Raw genomic sequence first — 21070 nt, 5'->3', positions numbered from 1 at the left:
ATTCCAGTAAAAACCCAGGATATGGGGTCAAATTGCTTGAGATTAATTGATAAATTCTGGATCTAAGGAGAGGAAAAAATCCCTAAGATTTAAAAAAAAAGAAATCCTCAAGATATTTAGAAGTCGCACTTGTGTTACTAACATTCTTTATTTATTAATATTGTATCTTTTCCTATCTGAGTTTCAAGTACTATGACTCACGAAAATGGTACTTTCTAGATTTCGAGGGATTTTGATAAATTTTTAATAATTCCAGTAAAAACCCAGGATATGGGGTCAAATTGCTTGAGATTAATTGATAAATTCTGGATCTAAGGAGAGGAAAAAATCCCTAAGATTTAAAAAAAAAGAAATCCTCAAGATATTTAGAAGTCGCACTTGTGTTACTAACATTCTTTATTTATTAATATTGTATCTTTTCCTATCTGAGTTTCAAGTACTTTGACTCACGAAAATGGTACTTTCTAGATTTCGAGGGATTTTGATAAATTTTTAATAATTCCAGTAAAAACCCTGGATATGGGGTCGAATTGCTTGAGATCAATTGTTTTTATAAATTCTGGACCTAAAGAGAGGAAAAAATCCCTAAAATTTTAAGATCTAGAAGGCGCTTGAGTTTGAAAAACATTCTTCATTCACGTAGCGAATGATCCTTCGTTCGCTGATTTTCTAATCTGAGTTTCGATAGCTTCGAATCAGGAAAAAAAAAGCACAGATCTCTTCAAAACTTGAAACATTCTTGGGCGTCGAGGGATTCCGAGAGTGTAATGACAAATAAAACTTCCACGGTTCGACAGGAAAATATACACACACACACACTGTACTCGAAGCACTTTAGCCAAATGAGCTGATTAATAGGTGGCGCGTAATTTATTCAGCTTGTCGCCCGGTGTGGTAGTTCGCCCGCTCGCGAGTCACGAGTAACGCGGTGATTTTGAGGTCGGGGCGAAAGCTTCGGGTACTTGAATAAACGTTGTGTCGCGGTGGCGGAAGTTGGTTCAGAGGGCAGACGGATACGTTAGCGAAGCAGAACAGAGCGACGGAGAAGGTAAAGGGACCTTCGTAGAAACGATTCGAGACTCGTGCATCGTGAAACTCAACAGAGCGTATATCGAGTCGAGTCGAGTCGAGTCTCGATACTGGCCGCGCGTATCGATTTCGCCCGGGTTTATATAATACATGCCATCGATAACCGATTCCACGTGGCTAGGAGGTGACTTCGATGTAGCGACTCAGACGCGACCGCGAGCTGTTTGCCGCCAATTCTGCTTCGAAGAGCAATTTTCTAGCACCGCGAAGATTGATACCCGGGGAGGAAGGTTCCCGGTAGGTACTTCTATATTTGAATCCTCGCCGTTGTGTTTCACGATCGAGGTCGATCTGTTGGCGATCGAATTTCGTAGAGATCGTAGGAGAAACAGAATACTGATTTGCATGATATAGTGAAGGAGGTGAAGAAATTTGTTACTGTCCTTTATCTTATTTTATATACTGCGACGATAAAATAGTTGAACGATAGATAAACTATTTGAGAGAGGAAACGAAGGAATTTGTTACTATTTTTTATCTCATCTTTTATATTATGATAATGAAATTTGGACGATAGGATAGTTGAATAATGGATAAATTAAAAATAGATAATATTTGCAAAATATAGTGAAGGAGAAATTTGTTACTATTTTTTTTATCTCATCTTATATATCGCGACAATGAAGTTTCAACGATAGAATAGTTGAATAATAGATAAATTAAAAATAGATAATATTTGAAATATAGTGAAGGAGACGAAGAAATTTGTTACTATTTTTTTATCTCATCTTATATATTGTGACAATGAAATTTCAACGACACAATAGTTGAATAATAGATAAATTAAATAATAAATAAATTAAAAATAGATAATATTTGAAATATAGTGAAAGAAACGAAGAAATTTGTCACTGTTCTTTATCTTATTTTATATACAGTATACAATAAAATTTCAACGATAAAATTGAAAACCGTGAAAATTTTGATGAAAAATAAGGCGTGATTAAATAATTTTTAACACGTCGTTTTTGTTTCTATGAATATTTTAGAACAATCACAAATATTAAAATGAGACACTTTTAAATTAACATTTAAATTAAATAGTATCATTATCTAGATTTTTATCTATTTTGAAATAGATAATATTAAACTAAAAAATACGCTTTGGTCGTACTTTATTGTAATGCAATACACACAGGCAAAAAACAAATGTACAAATTGATCAACGTGTGTTAATTGCGCAACACTTCAAAGAGACTGAATCTATCTAGAATTTTAAAATAGACAATAAAGAAGATAAAAAAAATAATAAAATAATAAAATCTCGGAGAAGTTAGATATTTTGTCCTACAGGGAAAAATGTGTAAGTTTCGCGCGTTGATTAACATGTGTCAGTTACGAATTGCGCAACGTTTTCAAAGAGACTGAGAAATAAAATCGTCGTTTCTCTTTCGATTTCTCTCCCGTTTCTTTTCATTCGCTTTAAAGAGCGAAGGAGGATTACGTTAGATTTCAACTCGATATCGACCGCCACGGAAAATTACACGTTCCTTTGTCGTCTGGTTAAGTGACTAGTTGCATTAATTCTGATCGCGTGCAACAGACTTTGTATATTAACAAGCAATGAGCGTTATCGTGGAAATGTACTACGAACGTGTACACTGTGTCGAATGAACCGGTTATATATAACTTGGAGTTGTACGTATTAATTTAAAATCGATCGGTCGCACCGCCGCATATTTCGCCGATGATGAAATTTCACAGGCTGTTTAAAAATTATTCTCGACTTAACTAGGACGTTTCTGTATTAGAAGGAGACGCACGGTCGACGCTTGATTGCCATTTTTTTAAACTACGAAACGCCGGGTTCAACAGTTTACTGTTTCTAGAAAATTGTGAGACGAGATGAGAAACGTCGATATATCAAAGTTAAACAGTTGTGCAGCTTCAGAGCTCTCTATTTCGCAAATTAAAACTGAAACGTTAAACGAAAATTTCTTGCGTGTTTGTGTCGTAACTTGCATCGAAGCTTTAAAACCGAACGAACGACCTCGCCAAGCCAGTACATAAACGCGACGCACGGGCAATTTGTAACGAAAAGCGGGTAAAGGTATAGGGCGAAGCGTGCGATAGTTCCAATTTTTACAAACGTGTTTTTTCTTTTTTTTTTTTTTTAGTTTAAATTGAATTTTCATGACAGGCGAGTGAGTATCACCATCGAACAAGTTAAAACCTTAACAGCAGTTGCTGGTGGTTTTTGTCAAATTGAACAGTTATCCGTTACAGGCGACCTAACGGTACATCAAACGAACGGCGAGGGCCGACAATCGACGCAGAAACACTACACGATGCGAGCGCGTATTTTTTTTCTTTCATTTTTTTTTTTTTTTAAAGAATTCGGTAAATTTTATTAAAAAAAAAAAAAAAGAGTAACAGTCGACTGGTTTACACTCTGATTCTCAGATTTCCAAATATAATGGTGCACGTAAAGTAAAATCGAGATGTGCGTTTCGATCGAAAAATGGTGGTTCTAAACCTTAGAAGAAAGGAGAAGTGAGGCGAAGCACAGCGGAAACGCGGTTCGATCGTATTTACGTTATCAGACGGGTAATCGGCGACACGGCGATTCCGCAACAGAGTCCATTGTCTTCGATCTAGCAGTTTAAAATTGATTACGCTTTGAAAGGCTGCACACTAGGGTGGTGGGGGGGCGGTGGAGGAGGGCGGAGAGCCCTGAATCGCGACGGCGACTTCCGGCCCGGGGGAAATCGAACGACACGAACGATACATCCGGCGGAGAAGATGGCGAAGGATTATGAGACTTTCAATACGGACTGGCCATTGTTACAAGCAAGATCGTTAACTTCGTAATGACACAATTGATAAGGAGGCTGGTTCGCGTCCCGTGAGCACACGGGTCACTGCCCTCCGGAGGAGCACGTTCTATTACGGTTCAGTGGTTCTCACGTGCCGTTTTCTTTATTCTCGCAACAGCCGTCGGGACTTGTTCGTCTCGTTTTGTTTTCTCCACGCGATACAACGCGAACGAACCGTCGTGAAAAACTGGAGAACCTCCTTCTCTCGCGATCGAGTTCATTGGCACGTGCTGTTGCAACAGTCGCGTTAATTATTCCAACTTCTCACTGTTGCTTCTGGCATGGTTACTTTCTTTCTGTTATCACCGATAGCCGGGAGGAAGCCGCGGAAGCATTGAATTTTTACATTTTTACATTTCTTTTTTTTTTTTTTTTTTTGATTTTTAAAATTAACCTTTGGGGATTTTTGATTGTTTTTTGGAAGTTTTAGAATTTCTGTAAGTGGAACTTAACCTATAAATAAAATCTACAAAGTCGTGATTCCACTCTTTCAACTTTGCAACTTGGAAAAGATCGATTTCTAGAGACTGTCGGAAATTTCTAATTTAACGTTTGATACGCCCCCATTTTTTTTTTTTTTTTTTCTTCTGTCGTCTCCGTAATAACGCATCAAGATTGTAAACGTATTTAAATTTTTGACTACTGGGTTACAAATCGCCATTAACGTTAAACAACAAAATGCTGCTGTACAAAGTAGCTATAATATCCATCCTATGGTAACTATGGGGGTGTGCCAAGAAATCTAACGTTGACATGATACAGAGATTTCGAAACAAAGCATTTGGGAACATAGCAGCCGCACCATGAAATATCAGCAACTCCACAAATACCTATGTATCAAATATGTTCGAGACTACATTAAACAGTATGCCAAGACACACAATAAACAGACTAACACCCCAACCAATTGGCAAACAAACTATTCAACACCGAAGACAACACACGAAAACTAAAAAGAACGAAACATTATTTAATAACTAAAAAATAAATAAAAAAATACACTATTGTGTTACTATCGTAAAAGGGCACACAAAAATACTTCCCTTCCACATGGTATTTTTAACCTAATGTATCAGAATGTAACTGATAGACTCAAATGAGTCTGGTGTAGTTTTCTTTGTAATAAAAAAAAAATTAATTATATTGGTCGTTTATAAATACAGAGGAGATGGAACTCTTGTCGCTGAAAATCTACACGAAAGTAAAAATTCATCCGGTCGATCCCCGGAGAAATTCTTCGGCGATGAGGTTCAAGTTTGTAGACAAAGAGGCGGGAGCCTTCTAAGATGAAAGCTAATAGGTTAAGTCATCGTGCACGGTGCTAACGGCATGATGGATAGAAGTTAAATCCTCTTTGAAAGTTAACACGTCATATAATCTTGACCCAGGGCTTTCAGTTGTTAACCTCTTGCCTCTTTGTTTTCGCTGTTTGATACAACTTGCCGGTTCATTTTCCCTGCGAAGCACTTTGTTCTCGTTAAAACTTCATTAATTTGATTCATCCGCGAAATGCTCGCGCCGCGGCAAGAAACCGCCACCAGAACATACTTCATCGTTACAACGAGTCTTTTGACTTTCTTGTCCGGATTCCCCCGTAGCTGGATCATTAACTGCTTAGCACCGGTGGAGTTATGCTCGCATGTCGCTGTTTTAATTAAAGTCCCCTCGACAACGTTGTAATAAATTACCTTTATTTCCACCGGCTTTCCCTGTTTATCGAACCCGCCGCCAGAGTTCCCAACGATACGTTTAATCAACGCGGGTTAGAAAGTCAAGAGCAGCTTAAAATTTACGATCGTTCCATATAGCAGGTGCGTAGCACGTATTTTATTTGGTCACCTTGATCTTTAATCGTCTCGCCACGATCAAAGATCATTGATACGACTTCGACTGATTGGTATATTACTTTCAACAGCCTCGGTTCCTAATTTCGAGCGACCTTGAGTAATATACGAACAGACTCGACCGCTGGTATTGGGCATTTGTTGTGTAATCTTTAATTAACCTTGAAATTACTTTGGAAGAAGTTAAATGACTTTCTCAGGGCGGAGAGAAGACTTCTTCGAGGAGACTTCTTTTAAAACAGTAGAAGCCGATGCTGCGGCTCGTCATCTCGGTCTGGCGAAGAAATTTATTTCACTCGCATTCGTATTCCATAAACTTCCCACTCTGTAGCAGAATTGCAGTCAGACTCGAATTCATATATAGTGGTTCTATTTTCATATTCGAAAGCCGCGAAATTATTCAATCGAGCTCAGCTTTCGGACCGAAAGGTCCCGAATGCAATATTCACGTTAATTTTATTCGCGATTCAACCACGTTTTAGAAATTCGCTGTTCTTTTACCCAGTTTCATTAGCACGAGCGTAATTACTCGTTAAAATCGCTGGCGCGTACTGATTGACGTTATTGTACGCCGAAATCGCTATATTCTAGTGTATTTCATAATTATATCTTGCACAGGCTATTTATTTACAATATACATTTCGTTATAATATATAATTATTGACTTCTTTTTTTTTTTTATTTAACTGTCATATTTCAAATTAGAGCCTTTTCTTTTTTCTTTTTTTAATAATAATTCCAATAAAATAATTTATAATCCAATGATAGTTCAATAATTTCAATAATAATTTATAAAATGTATAACAATGACTTTAAAATAGTTTCTATACTAGATTTCAATCATTCTACTCTTACTCACACTTGACTCATAATTATATAACTACCGCATAATAATTCCAATAAAATAATTTGTAATCCACTAATAATTTATAAAATATATAACAATAACTATAAAATAGTTTCTAGATTTCAGTCATCCCAGTCTTATTCACACTTGACTCGAGATCTCAATGATTACTGCAATAATAATTCCAATGAAATAATTTATAATCCAATGATAGTTCAATAATTCCAATAATAATTTATAAAATGTATAACAATGACTGTAAAATAGTTTCTATACTAGATTTCAATCATTCTACTCTTGCTCACACTTGACTCATAATAATTCCAATAAAATAATTTATAATCCACTATAATTATAAAATATATCATTCATAAAATAGTTTTTAGATTTCAGTCATTCCAGTCGTATTATCCACAATAACTCCAATACAATTCATAATCCAATAACAATTCAATAATAATTCAATAATTCCATAAATTATAAAATAATTTACAATTGTCAATAATCTCCTCGAAAAAGAAGTTACCAAACAAAGTTACTCGCAATCATCAGAAGTACAATATCCGCAAACCGATTTGGGAACCGCGCGAAACCGCTGTCTTTCAATCCGATCACTCGTTGATCCGTACTTTTACACTAATCCGTATAATTTATGCATCGATCGGCGGTCCATGTCGAGCTTCAACGTGACACGTGTCATCGGCGGATAGAGTTGCTGGTCCATGTTCGGCCTAGTCGCCCGGCAATCTCCCGCATACTCCCATACATACGGGATCCTCCTTGGGATCCTCCCGCAGTTGCGGGCGGCTCGTCGTTCCGCAGGACACAATCTGGTGCGGCGGTGTCGAGACGTCTACCTCGGCGACCGCGATTTCAGCACGTATCCGCGGCTGCAAATTGCATTTTGCCAGGGGCGGGTGGGTGCACGGCGCGATTATGTGCACGTGGCCCGTACAAAGGCGTATTCAGGGACCGCATTATGTGTCGGTCTCTCGCATCCGTCGACAACGCGGCAGCGTGTCGCTGGAAACACGAATACTGGAATACCGGCTCGGTGCGTTAGACGCGGGCTGCACGGATCCGTGGATCCACGAGTGGCCGGTGGCGATGATGGCGACCGGATCGACCTGGTTTCAATGGATTCCGAGGGCGACGTTCTTTTGTGCGATTCTCGCTTTGGGATTCGATACTTGTTGCTTCCTTGCAACCAGCAACTCTCCGGCGGCTGGCTGCGTTTATTGTGCAACGTTCTCACTCACTCTCTCTCTCTCTCTGTTTCTCTCTGGCGAGTCAATGACTCCGTGAAATTGTGCGAACCGCCGCGCGCACGTTGGCCAACGAGCTGCTGGGGAATCGCCCCGGCTAATACCGATATCGCGATATTAACTCAATCGTGCCACCTGTAAGCGCGCCACGTACACCGAATGGTAACGTGCCTCGGGTTTCGTTGGTAAACGACGAGGCTGAGGTGTCGTTTCGCTCGTCGTCCCAAGATTACCTTCGATTCTCGAGGTGGCCAGGTATTATCGTCGTTGTTCGGATATTGCTCGGTGAGAGACGGTCACCATTGCGCGTTCGTTGAACCTCCAGGCCGTGTGGAACGAGATTTAGGCAAGCAAGATGCGTTTATTTTATTCCATCGCGAGCAAGTGGGAGAGGAAGCTCTGATAGGAATTTCAGAGAGGAAATGGGTGATGGAAGAAACACCGTACACTTTCACGTATTTTATTGTCGATGTTTATATTTATCAAAGATCAAAATAATGAATATCCAATATTTCTTCTTTCTTCTTTTTTTTTTTTTAAGCCGGTACATACATGCAAATTCGTAGTTCAGACGTGGTACAGTATACAGCCTGAAATTGAATAAAGTTCATATCCGCATTCAGTTTCATTTGAATAGCCGATGAAAAAACAAAATGCGGCTCGCTTTCGAAAGCAATAACGCATCGGAGGCAACGCGGCGGTATTTCCGTTGCGATTTAATACGCCAAATATTTAAATACATATATGGGGTGTTTCGTAACTTGTGAAACCCACTTCGGGAGCTGATTGTACGCCTAAAAATAATGGGAAAAAAGTCATATAAATATATGTCTGTTTTCGTGTATGAGATATAATGAATTGTCTGTTTTAATTATTTTTACAAAAGATGCTCGAAATGACCACGTTGCATTTGAAGACAAGCCTGCACGCGTCTTGTCATTCATCTGGTTACTCTCTCTATCGTTCCTGGTGTTTCTCGAATTTGTCGGAAGCTTTGCTCTATTCTATTTCCTAGTATTTCAGCATTTTCAAAACGATGTTGCGTATACAATAGATTTTAAATGTCTCCACGAATGAAAATCTAATGAGCAGGCCATGCAATAGGACCTCCACGACCAATCCATTTATTTGCAAAGTGTTGAGTTAAAAATTGCCTAGCCACTCGGTTAAAATGCGGGGGAGCTCCATCATGCATAAACCGCATACGAATAATCTAATATCGTCTTGGAACTTCCTCTAATATTTCGTGTAGACACGTGCTCAAAAAATCAACGTACTTTGTGCCTGTTAGTTTCCCATCAAGAAAAAAAGGTCCAATTAAAAATTTATCAATTATTCCTGCTCATACGTTTAAACTAAACTGATGTTGATGTCTTGAATGCACAATAACGTGTGGGTTTTCTTCATCCCAATTATAATTATTATGAAAATTGAATATATACTATCCCTGGAAAAACTAGGTTACTAGAGTTTGCTCTGTTTATGAAATTCATTATATCTCATAAACGAAGACAGATTGGACATATATTTATATGACTTTTTTTCATTACTTTTATCCGTACAATCAGCTCCTGAAGTGGGTCCCACGAGTTATGAAACACCCTGTGTATATATATATATATATATATACACCCAAAATACGCACGAGTGTGTCTTTTGTCTGTGCGCGCTGTATTAACCGAGTATGCCGAAATAAATAAAAAAAAGAAAGAAATTGTAAAATTCCGTCTCTCATTACCGAGAGACCACGTCGTTCCATTTCAGACATTTGCGTTTCAGTCAACGACCACTAAATAAAATCCCTCTAGCCTCAGCTGTGAGAAACGTGCAGCCCCGCGACTAACGTTGGCTAACGTAGGCTAACGTATTGATTGAACGCGGTAATATCGTAATTTATACCGGGGCGCGGTGGCGCGAAGCTCGAAGCTGACGCAGCGAGCACGCGATACGCGCGTACCTCAATTTCTTCGGCGATGTAGAAGGAGCGAAGAGAAGGGGGGGGGGGGGTTAATATTTGTAAATTATAACCGGGCGGATCGCGCGACGTTCGCCAGCTGCTCAAATCAAATATTTAAGCCCCGGAGAGTGCTGAATGTCTGACTAGGCGAGAGAGAAAGAGAGAGAGAGAGAGAGAGAGAGAGAGTGAGCGTTCACTCGTTGCGTGAAAAAGCAGGGCGAGGGGCCGAATTGCTCGTGGTCCCGCGCGGAAACATGCATAATGCGGATTTAACCGCGCGGCCGGAACAAGCTTTTCAGAAGCTTCCGTCGCGGACGGTGTCGCCTATCGATCTCCGCCGCTCTCGTCGCCAAATTCAAATCGACGCCGACGTGGAAATTGTAATTTCGTCCCGGCGAACTCGTATTAAATCGCCCTGCGTCCGTTTGCCCACGCTTTTCCGCCGGGAATCAACGCTTTTCCTCTCGGAGCCGCTCACGGACGTATCAACCCTTTGCACTCGTCGTGCTTAAATCTAGCGAACAGCTCGGATCTCCCGCTTTTTATAATCTGCTGATATAATTATAATGAACGTGTATACATTTGATGTAGCATAATGGCAATATGTGATAGTATAAAAGAATTTGAGAATTCATAAACTACACTTCTCACGTTGCTTCTTACAAAAGTTTGAAAAACGATGGTGGATGTATTACTTTTCCAGAGATTATACTTGTTCTGTCAAACCTGTAACGTTGATGGTTCCTTTAAATTTAAACGACGGATCACACGTTTAAATTTAAAGCAACACGTTGGAAAGGTATAATCAACAAAATTTAAATTGTTAAATTCGAGAGACTATTTCCTATGTCATTTTATTTGAAGTGATGAAGCTTCGTGAACAAATTGCTGGTAGATGACACAGAAAACGTCTGTCGAGTGCAAAGGGTTAACACAGAATGAGTGCCAAATCTTTCGTCGGTAATTTTGAAATTGCTCGATAATTTCAATATCCGCTGTGCAAACGAATAGAACAAACACGTGCGTCGTGAAAATTTCAATTTTCCGAGAGTTATGTTCCGGACTGTTCAAATCTATCTATAAAGCGCGGTCTATTTTTATTAGACGTATTAATATGATCTCCACGAGACTTGTTCCCAATATTCCGGATGAAAGTTTCTCATTCAACGTTGCCTTTTAATCCACTAAACAGAGGGATTAAACTTACTCGTTTTCTTCCTCGCGTTTTATCTCCCATGAAGTTGGAATCTCGTTAATGGACAAATCTCGTTTTGTACCGTAGAACTTTTTATTAACTCACAATTATTAATTATTTTCTTTTCTTTTTTTTTTTTTTTAAACATTTGAAAGAAATAATTTTTAAAACGTAGTGAAAAAGTCATGTTTTAACTGAAACTTAATTTAAAATCAATAAATAAATTAAATAGTTGTTGATTTTTTGACGTTTTATTGAAAAAAAACAGATAGGTCGGGTGAAACTTTTAGTTTATATTAGAATACAAAATGGAGAGAGGATAATCGGTCGAACCATCGTCTCGACGACCGAAACGGTCCATCCATTAGAATTTCGGACTTACTTAGCCAAGATAAATCGCTGTTGGTTTCACGTGCACGGTGACTCGTCTCCAGTTGTCAATGAGCCGAGTCGCTCGTTTGGTTATCCGACCGTGGTGCACACGCGCTCAAGCTTTTCACGTTTTTTCGACCCCCGACCGTAATTATCCTCGGTTGTTTCGCCTGCCACGCGTTCTCACCGGCGTTTCGACACGGTTCCATCCCACGAAATCACCACACGCGCGGGACTCGGACTAACGCTCTCTGTTGAGAGCCAGCAGCCGCCCTTAGACCGGCTAATTCTAGCCGGTGTTCGCGTGCGAATCGGCGTTTACATCGTTTCGCTCTTAACACGGCACCGGCCGGCCTGGCACGAAAAATGGCATTCATTTGAATAAATCGCGGCCGAGGCCGCGTTCAAAATAAAATGGCGGGAAGGGGGGGGGGGGGGGGGGGGGACTTTAAACGCGACCGAGAGGAGGGAAACAGTGGCGGCCGACGGATCGACACGATCCACGGAATAAACCAGTGGCAATATCGGTCGAACAAGTTGCCTTCCCGCAGAAATTGAAAATCCGCATTCTACTCTCGCACGCGGTATAAACGTTCCTTATTCGCTTGCTCTGCCAGCGTCGTTGAAATACCTCGCACGTTGTCCGATCGTCGACGCCGCTGTTTACCGAGAAACGAAAGTCTCGGTGAATTCGGGATGTTGCCAGCGCCCTGAACACCGCCAGCCACGCACGGATCCCGGGGAAAATTCGCCTCCGTAACTTCGCGTACCTGGCTTCCTCTTTCTCTCTTCTTTTCACACACACACACACACGCACACACACACGCTCAGTCTTCCTCTATCGTTCGCTTTGATCTCCGAGTATTTGCGAATATGCACGCAAATTCACGCGCGTACCTATACCAACGCGCCGCGCCCTCCGCGCTTCGAGCGGAGGCAGAATTCGCGGAATTAGACGGCACCAAGGTGTACACGCGTGCTCCCGTTGCTGATGGCTTTGCCGGCTGCATGCACGATCGACCAACCTGCAAAGAGATCCCTGATGGAAGTCTGAAATCTTCAGGGGAATAAGATGAAGCTCTTTTGTGTACGTTCGTTTCGAGATTTCACTTGCGTATGCATACGATGCGATTTCCCTCGTTGCCTATCGTATTACGTGTAATATTGTTTGGTTGGCTGCGAAAGTAGCTGCGTTTTTTTGGGGGGGGGGAGGGTGTATGTAAATGAAAGACGATTTATTAGGCAATATATTTGGCCAGCAGTGAAATTTAACAAACGAATTCTAACACCATCGTAGTTTCAAGCTTTCTTTGCCATACTGCTAATTTTCAGGTAATTCGTATAGCGAGTTTATTTCCTTTTCGGTAATAATACACCAAGATACGACGAGAATGTTCCCTTGTTGATTTTCCACTTTGAAATCGACGCCAAACAAACAGCTGTTAATGAATGCTTGACAAAATAAATTTGACTCAGTTTATTCAAACGTGTCCAAAACTGGTATATATAAGAAATCATGACGGTAGCCTTTTTTTTTAAAACTCATGTCGAAATTGATAAAAATTGTGTATGAATAATTTAAAAAATTTGTCGTTATCACGTTACATTATTTTTTTTTTTTCAAATAATTTTAAAGGTCTATTACGTCTTATAAAAATAAAACGAAAGAAACGAATATCACTGCTGCGACGAGTACTTTAAAAAGAATGCATCAATCTCTACATTTAACTTCAAATTGATACACTTTACAAAACTTGTACAAAAAATATTTCACTCGACGTCAAATTTTTCAGATAATACACTTCTTGAATATATTTATTCAATGATTTTTGAATTCTAAATTCTCGGCTGGCTGCTGTTATTTACCGATATTTACAAACTGCGTCATTTCTATGAACCCCGAAAGTTTGAACGATCTCTTAGCGTGCACTGAAAAAATACACACTCCAACCGCTCTTTGATCTCCCCCGTTTCGAAATTTTATTGTAAGCAAGCACGCGTCTGATTGCGAGTTCGTAGCAACAACCAACGCTGGCGGATGCAAAGAGTTACAAAGTTTTATCGTCCTTGGAAAAACTGTACCACTTGGAGGATGACCTAATCTTATCCTCGAATTCTGGTTAAATCGCGGCCGAAATTGCTATACGGGATAGATCGTAAGCACGCAATACTCTGAACACAGGCGCTCGCTACCATGTCCGGTGTTTCATATTCTGAATTCGCGGTCATGGCATTCGTATATGTGTATACTTTGTATGTGTACTGATGATACTGTAAGGGAAGCGATTCTACTTGGAGAATTGATGAATGAGAAATCAATTCGTCCATTGAGTGTCTTTCACTCACGTTCGTCCATTGTGTGTAATGATTAGTTGATAATTTCTCCATCGCTAATTTATTACGATATTCACAAGTGTAAAATATAAAGTATAATGTAATAGTATGAACTTTCATTTGTGTGAATTTATCGAGAGACAAATAATTTATAGAATTTGGATCTTTTCTCTGGTACTGACTTTTTGTTTATACAGGGTGTCGTGAATTGAAACGATCAAGAAGAAGAAGAAAATGTTATATAAAGTGAGGAAACACCTTTACAGAATTATAAACAAATATTGTACGTATGAAATAGACGACTACGCATTTTTTCTTTATCATTTAACTTATCGAGTACTTTCAACAGAAGTAACTAGTGCCGAGTTGAGAGTTAAAAACGTAATTTTATTGAAAGTCAGTAAAATTCTCTGAAACTTTTTACTATTCGCCGATATCGAGCTTCTTTTCGATGAAATCGAAAATTATTTTTTATCATATTATTTTATAATTAACGATAAAATTATTTGCACATGAAACACACATGTTTCCTGTGTACGATATTTGTTCATAGTTCTATTTGGTATCGAATCTTATATGTCATTTTATTCTTCCTTTTGCGTATAGATCAAGCCCTCGCAGTTCGGGAGTTTGTTTAACCGGATATCGACTAAAATTAGTTTCAAATAAATGAAACATTCTACTAATAATAGCACACAAATGATCGTACCATAATAGCACAAAAATAATCATTTTCTTTTTCTGTTTCAGGTTAGTATGCTGTTTCGTGTCTGAAACAAAGTCGCGCGATCTAATTTCCCAAAATTAGATCATCGCTTCCGACGATTTCCGACGATCGTGGATCCTCGCGTAAGCAGACGTTTCTCGAAATTACGAATATATTCTAAACTGTAATCCGTTTTGATATAGTTGCGAATGGTATCGAGTGGAACTGCACGTTAAACCACAGTGCCTCGTTATTCTTTCATCACGTACACGGTCAACACCGAGTTAACTCCGTTTAATTTCTTGTTAAATACAAACACACAGCCGGGATTTCGAAATATTACCGAGCCGCGTGTCCGCCGCGGTACGCAATTTATCCGAATATTCAGTTAAAACGAGTAGATTAATCTTACCAAAGGGAACGCCGCGGACGATTCGCGGTGTAAATCATTTTTAACCTCTATGCCCTGCGTAACAAGCTTCGAAAATGAGCTTAACAGAGCCACGAACGTTCGTTCCTCTCTCTCTTTCTAGTCATTCTCCCATCTCTCTTTCCTTTTTTCGCATCTGCTTCACGCGCGCAGTGCGCCAATTCAACGACGAAAAAAAAAAAAAATAAAGAAATACATATTTTCAGGGGAAAAAGCCTGTCTAAAGCTACGCGTTGTAGTCAATTAGGGGGGTTAACAATACCAGTCAATAACAAACAAAATGTCATTTTAAATGTTTCCGATAACGCGCGTCGACGCGTTTTATTTAATTAAAATTTTATAAATCACGCGCGGCCCCGTTCGTCAACTCTCTCTCTCTCTCTCTCTCTCTCTCTCTCTCTCTCTCTCTCTCTCTCTCTCTCCCAGTTTTCTCTTTCAGTTCTCGTGTCTCACCTCCCTTGGATGCGTCAATTAAATCCGACAGTAAATTAATTGCGTGGTTTTTTCCACGACTTGCTCTGAACGTCTCGGAAAATTCAAAGGTATTCATTAAATTACGTCGTTAAGATTACGGCGAAAGTTCGTTCGTTTCCCTTCTTCGTAATCGGACACGTTCCACAGTCTTCATTTAAAACAGAGGTGGCTAACTGACGGCCTGCGGGCCCTTGCCCCTACTTTCCTGAGCGCTATCCCCTCCACTGCGTGGTCACAATACTCACGTTAGGTACAAATTGTTTTCTTTACTGTAACTGGAAATTAATTTGTATGGTTGTCTGCTGTGGCGAGACGGAATGAACCCCTCTTAAGCGTCTAATTGGAATCGAAAATGGATACTTAAGAGAGATGGCGTATTCTGCGGATTGGCACCGAAAGTAAGAGTGGGCATGAGCGTCAATTATTATATCGATTGTAAAGAAATTTAACGTTTCAACATTTTATTTAATCTTAATATATATGTAATATAATATATATATAATACATTTAATATATATATATATACACTTTTAAACTAAATATAAAAATAAATTATAATATTTATAATAATTATATATATTAATATATTAAATATAAAATAAAATATTAAATATATATTAATAATTATAATTTATTTCTATATATAAATATAGAAATAAATTATAATATTTATAATAATTATAATATTTAAACTGAATACATTTAATATATACATATACACTTTTAAACTAAATACAGAACTAAATTATAACAAAGCAACAATTATCGAATGATTGTAATTGATCTAAATATCTCGAAAATTTATTGAAACTTCTACAAAAAGTGGTCGTTGATCAATAATTATCGATGATTGAATGGAAACCTTGAACAAAGGTCTCGTTACATTTTCATCAGTATTAAATTAACGATACACATAGTATGATTCTATAATCGCGTTAATACATATAAATTGGACGTGCATTTGTTATTTAATATAAAATTTGCCTAACTTTGATCGATATGCGTCCGAAACAGTCATAATGTGCCGAAATATCGATGTCATATATATCGCTTGTTTCGTTTCACGTTTCACGCTGCCGCACGATAAACTAGCGTAGAGTGGGGACAGTACCAATTCCAAGATTTAGTGGGGATCGCGTCGGACGCCTAAGTGGGCACTATTGTAATTTTTGTGGTAGGGGCAGCTGGTGCGTATCACTGATTTAAAACGAGGACGCGGGTTCTCCAGGACCACGTGGTTTCTCCAGTACGATCTCTGGAATTCGTCGTAGGGGACACGATTCCACAATGAGCGACCATTCGCGTCGGATATTCTCTTCCATGAACGCGACGAGACGTCGTTCAGGAAAACATGTGGTAGAGAGCCTTTTCAAAGGGACGGAGTTCAAGTAGGACGTAATCAGACGAAAGATTGAAACCGGTCAGAAACGCGAAACTGAATTAACGTTGAAGTTCTCGCCGCTGATTCACGAGAATATGGGATGGCAAAGATTTCCTTGTTAAATAACGCTTGAAAGTACCTTACGAAAGTCATTTGTCCTTTGTAACTCGCAAAGATAATAGAACGGCGAATAGAACGAATTCTTGGTATTCTTGACATTTGTCGCTGTATTACGCAGGGAAATGAGAATCGCGGAACGGCGTCTAACTTGATTTGGATTCCCATTATGTTATTCGCTCCTTAAGCGGTACCGTTCTTCTCTTCCGTTATTATTATCACGACGTAATAGCACGACACGGTGTCTTTCCATTGTTAATTTCAATATCATCGATATCATATATCATTCATTTAACCATTGTCACACATCTAACAACAAAATATTCATTCATCCAACACCTTCGTTTTTTTATCCATATAATAATAAGTCGAATATGAATCCTTGATCCATTATCCAATATTTCGATCATTTGCGTCGCTCATTATCAGTCTCATTCGTACAGAGCATGCGCATTACCTTCAGAAAAATCCACCACAAATATATTTGTTAAACGCTTGCGCTGGCAACTGATTGCGGACCATAACGAGTGACCAAAAACCAATACACAATAATTCGTCGCTTTCTTTTCTTGAATTCGTCGGTATGACGTATCACTGGATAGAAATTACTGTGAAGTAATAAATATTTACTATTTGTTTTGCCTAAAAAAATATATATATATATATACTTAAAACTCAAGAAATATCACAATTTTGAGACAAAAAATTCTCGACGTGCGCGACACGTCACTCCAGCGAGCAAGAGGTTAAAACACCTAAAATAAAGTCTGATGGATAAATTATCCACGGGGCAAGAAATCCATCCCTGAAATCGCAGCACGAGCGAGTATTGTTCGACGAATTTCGTTATTGAATATTAATCCTCGTCGGCTGCTACCCGGAGGGCACCGACAGGCTCGTTATTTTTTTGAAATATCGACGCGGGGGCCTGGCTCGAACGCGAAATCCTTCTCTTGACAATCCTTCGACGGGTCGAAGAAGAAATAAAGAAGGAAGCGAGTTCGTGCAACACGACGCTTGTCTCGAGAACGAGCATGCACGAGCCGAGCGTATTAATGGATCGTTCGTTTTAACCATTACGCAACGGGGGGGGAGGAAGAGGAGGAGGAGGAGGATGAGGAGGGGGAGGAAAAGCTGTCGCGAGTGAATAATAGCCCGGCTTCGCCCTTCCCACTCATTTTCCGCCATCTTTCCATCCGACGGTGGAAACACGGCGGATTAATCGATAGCCGGCAAGTGTTTTCCTTTATTCGCGGCGAATCTGCCCGCCTTGCTCGATTTAATTGATTGCGGACGGTGAAGAAACGGCGCCGCGCGAGGCTGCCCTCGATTATATAACGGTGTAACGCTATATAACACACCTCGGAATTATTCATGTCACGTAGCGCGCGTTTTATGCGGTATTGACGCCCTGCACCTCCCCCCGCTATCGTGTCTTTTCTCCTCTCGTTTCTCCATCTGGTTGCCTTCTGTCTCCTCTCGCGAGACGGGAGAGAAAAAAAGAAACGAGGAAAAAAAAGAAAAAAAGAAAAAAGAAGAAGGAAGAAGGAAAACGCGCGCGCGAAATGCCTCGCGCAAGTGAAGACCGTGCACGATTTTATATTCGCGTAATAGGGTGTAGCTGGCGGCGCGCGGCGGAGCCTGTTGGAGCACCGAGACGGGCTATTGGATTCTCTCCCTGATTAATTTTATCGTCCCGAGGAAATTTGCGGGCGTTAACGATAATGGAGTTGCTTCCGCCGCTATTATGTTGTGATCGTTCGTTCCCCGTTGGTTCCCTATTTCCAAGCCAACGTGAATTCGTTCCACGGGCTCGTCGGACGGACGAGACACTCGACATTCGGGTTTGACGTTGTTCTTTCGCCCTGGAATATCGTGCAAATACGATCTGTCACGTATCTCGCGGCTGCGCCAAATCGAGTTTGACTCGTTGGATGTTCGGAAATGATGATTTAAGTTATTGGCAGTGAACTGTGTACTAGTCTTGTCTAATCGCGACACGATTATACTATTTCATCTTATTGACGAGGCCACCTCGAGGCTACGGAGGTTTTACTTTTCGGCTCATTTTTGTTTGAAAATTTTCGAGATTCTACCCTTAATTGGAAACTGAGATTCTGAGAGTCTAAGATTCATTCTTCGATGATCAATCGATGAAATCGTGACGAGCGAACGTAATGTGAATCATTTTAAAATGAAATTTGGTATAAATGTAGGTTTCAGAAAAATATTTGACCACACTTGTTGAACAATGGAAAAATTTTTATAAATTTTAAAGTTTATAACTGAAAGTTAATAAATTTTTTAATACTATTTATACATTTATTTCCAGTAAATTTATTTTTTTAAATTTCATAATCTATTTAAATAGTTTAATAAAAATATTGAACTGTGATTTCAAACATATAAAATTATTTTAAATTATTATAAAAATATTAATTTTTAGAATTATATTATTTTTTATGAGTTTAAATATAATATTTTTAAGAATATATTTTTTATTATTTAATTATGAAATAATTTAAGAATGAAATATTGTTAGATTGAATTCAATAAAAATAAATATATTTTTAATTATAGATTATAAAATTCTATTATTTATTTATTTGGTAATATTTATTTCTTCAATAATTTTTATTTATAGAATCGTTTTTATCGTCAATGTTGAAAGGATGAAAACTGGGAGTGTCAAATGTATTTTGTCAAATATCTCGGAAATTATCGAAGATAGTTTCTTGTAAATTGATGAAATTAGTATTCTTTTAACGACGAAAATATTTGCAAAAGTATCTTCTGTTTTAACAATTCATTTAAAAAAATCCGTATTTTTTACAGGTTTTTTTCACGTTAACAAATGTTAATAAACGTTCTTGAGTGTTTGTTGCATGAAAGCTACACATTCAAACACGAATTACGGATAAAATGGAATTTTTATTTTTGCATTATAAAAAAAAATTCATTATTTTCAAATCTTTCTCGCTGTATATACACGTGCAAAGCAGAGTGTATACTGGAATTGTGAGAGAGCCTAACGCTTGTTTTGTAAGAACGGGCTGTTTGCGCTAATACATAAATAGAAGAATTTTGTAATGTTCCAAGCGAATGTTCAAATGCACGGATTCGACAATTGCTTGGCTAATTATTACGTGACGTAGTACGTGTGTAATGTCTTACTTTTAACAAAATTTTACGATCCTTTTCGACTCTGAGTGAAAATTACAAGCTTCGAAACGATTCTCTGATATTGTATACCTCCATTGTAGATCGATGGCTGCTCGTGAACAATGATAAATCGGACAATTGTAGGAACTGCTCACACCCAGCTAGAATTTCCAGAGTTTTCTCGCTTCGAAAAAGAATCTTGAACTTTGAAATCGTCCTCGGATTATTTTTCAAACAGACGTTAATCAATTTCGACCTACGTAGCTTGACGATAGAATAATTAACGAGATACGTATCGATACGTTTCGAAAGAGTATTAATGGTAATACTAAATTTTCTAGATATTTCCGATATTTCCATCATTTAGACGCGTTCGTTCAATAACGCGCCCGGTTCGTTAAATTGGGTCGAATCGCTATTTTCAGCATTAATTAATCGTTAATTGATTTCTGTATTTCCACGGAATTAAATTACAAAGCGGCATTCATCCAGAACTCCATTATGTAGTATCTAACCGTGTCCCGAATAATATTCGTTTGATAGTCAATCAGCGCGGATGTCGGGGCCAATTACCGAGATTTTCATTTCGCGTTACTTCGCTCGTCGAATTCGTTCGGGAAGGAGAACGCACAGAGATGAAAACTATCGTTGCGTTTCGACGTTATAAATGGCTGGAATTTGCCAGGTTAGTTCTTCGATCGCGTACACAGTCGTTCAAACGTGTCAAACGTTTTTCATAATTTCGCGCAATTACTGTGTGGAAACTCCTCGCCCTGAATTCGACTGGTTTTCTCTTTTCGCCAGCTCTTTGCCTTTCTGTCCTCGCGAGAATCGTTCCTTGCTGGTACGAAACGCGAAAATATCGTGTCTCACCCGTGCCCGTGCCAACTAATTACGACAAAAGGGGGATATATGTTACGTTACGGGATTATGAAACTTGTGTTGTACTTGCCTGCGTCAACTAGTAGCTGCGACATTCTAAGATATATAGATACGGTACGCCGAGGCAACACGAACCGAGCAGGCTTTCCGGCCAAGTTTCCAACCGGGGCGGCAGGCGTTTCGTACGTTCTGCACGCGT

This window comes from Frieseomelitta varia, unplaced genomic scaffold, assembly GCF_011392965.1.
Source record: "Frieseomelitta varia isolate USP_RPSP 00005682 unplaced genomic scaffold, Fvar_1.2 scaffold_443, whole genome shotgun sequence".
In the NCBI taxonomy this organism is placed as follows: domain Eukaryota; kingdom Metazoa; phylum Arthropoda; class Insecta; order Hymenoptera; family Apidae; genus Frieseomelitta; species Frieseomelitta varia.
Note: the sequence above shows the minus strand (reverse complement) of the source record.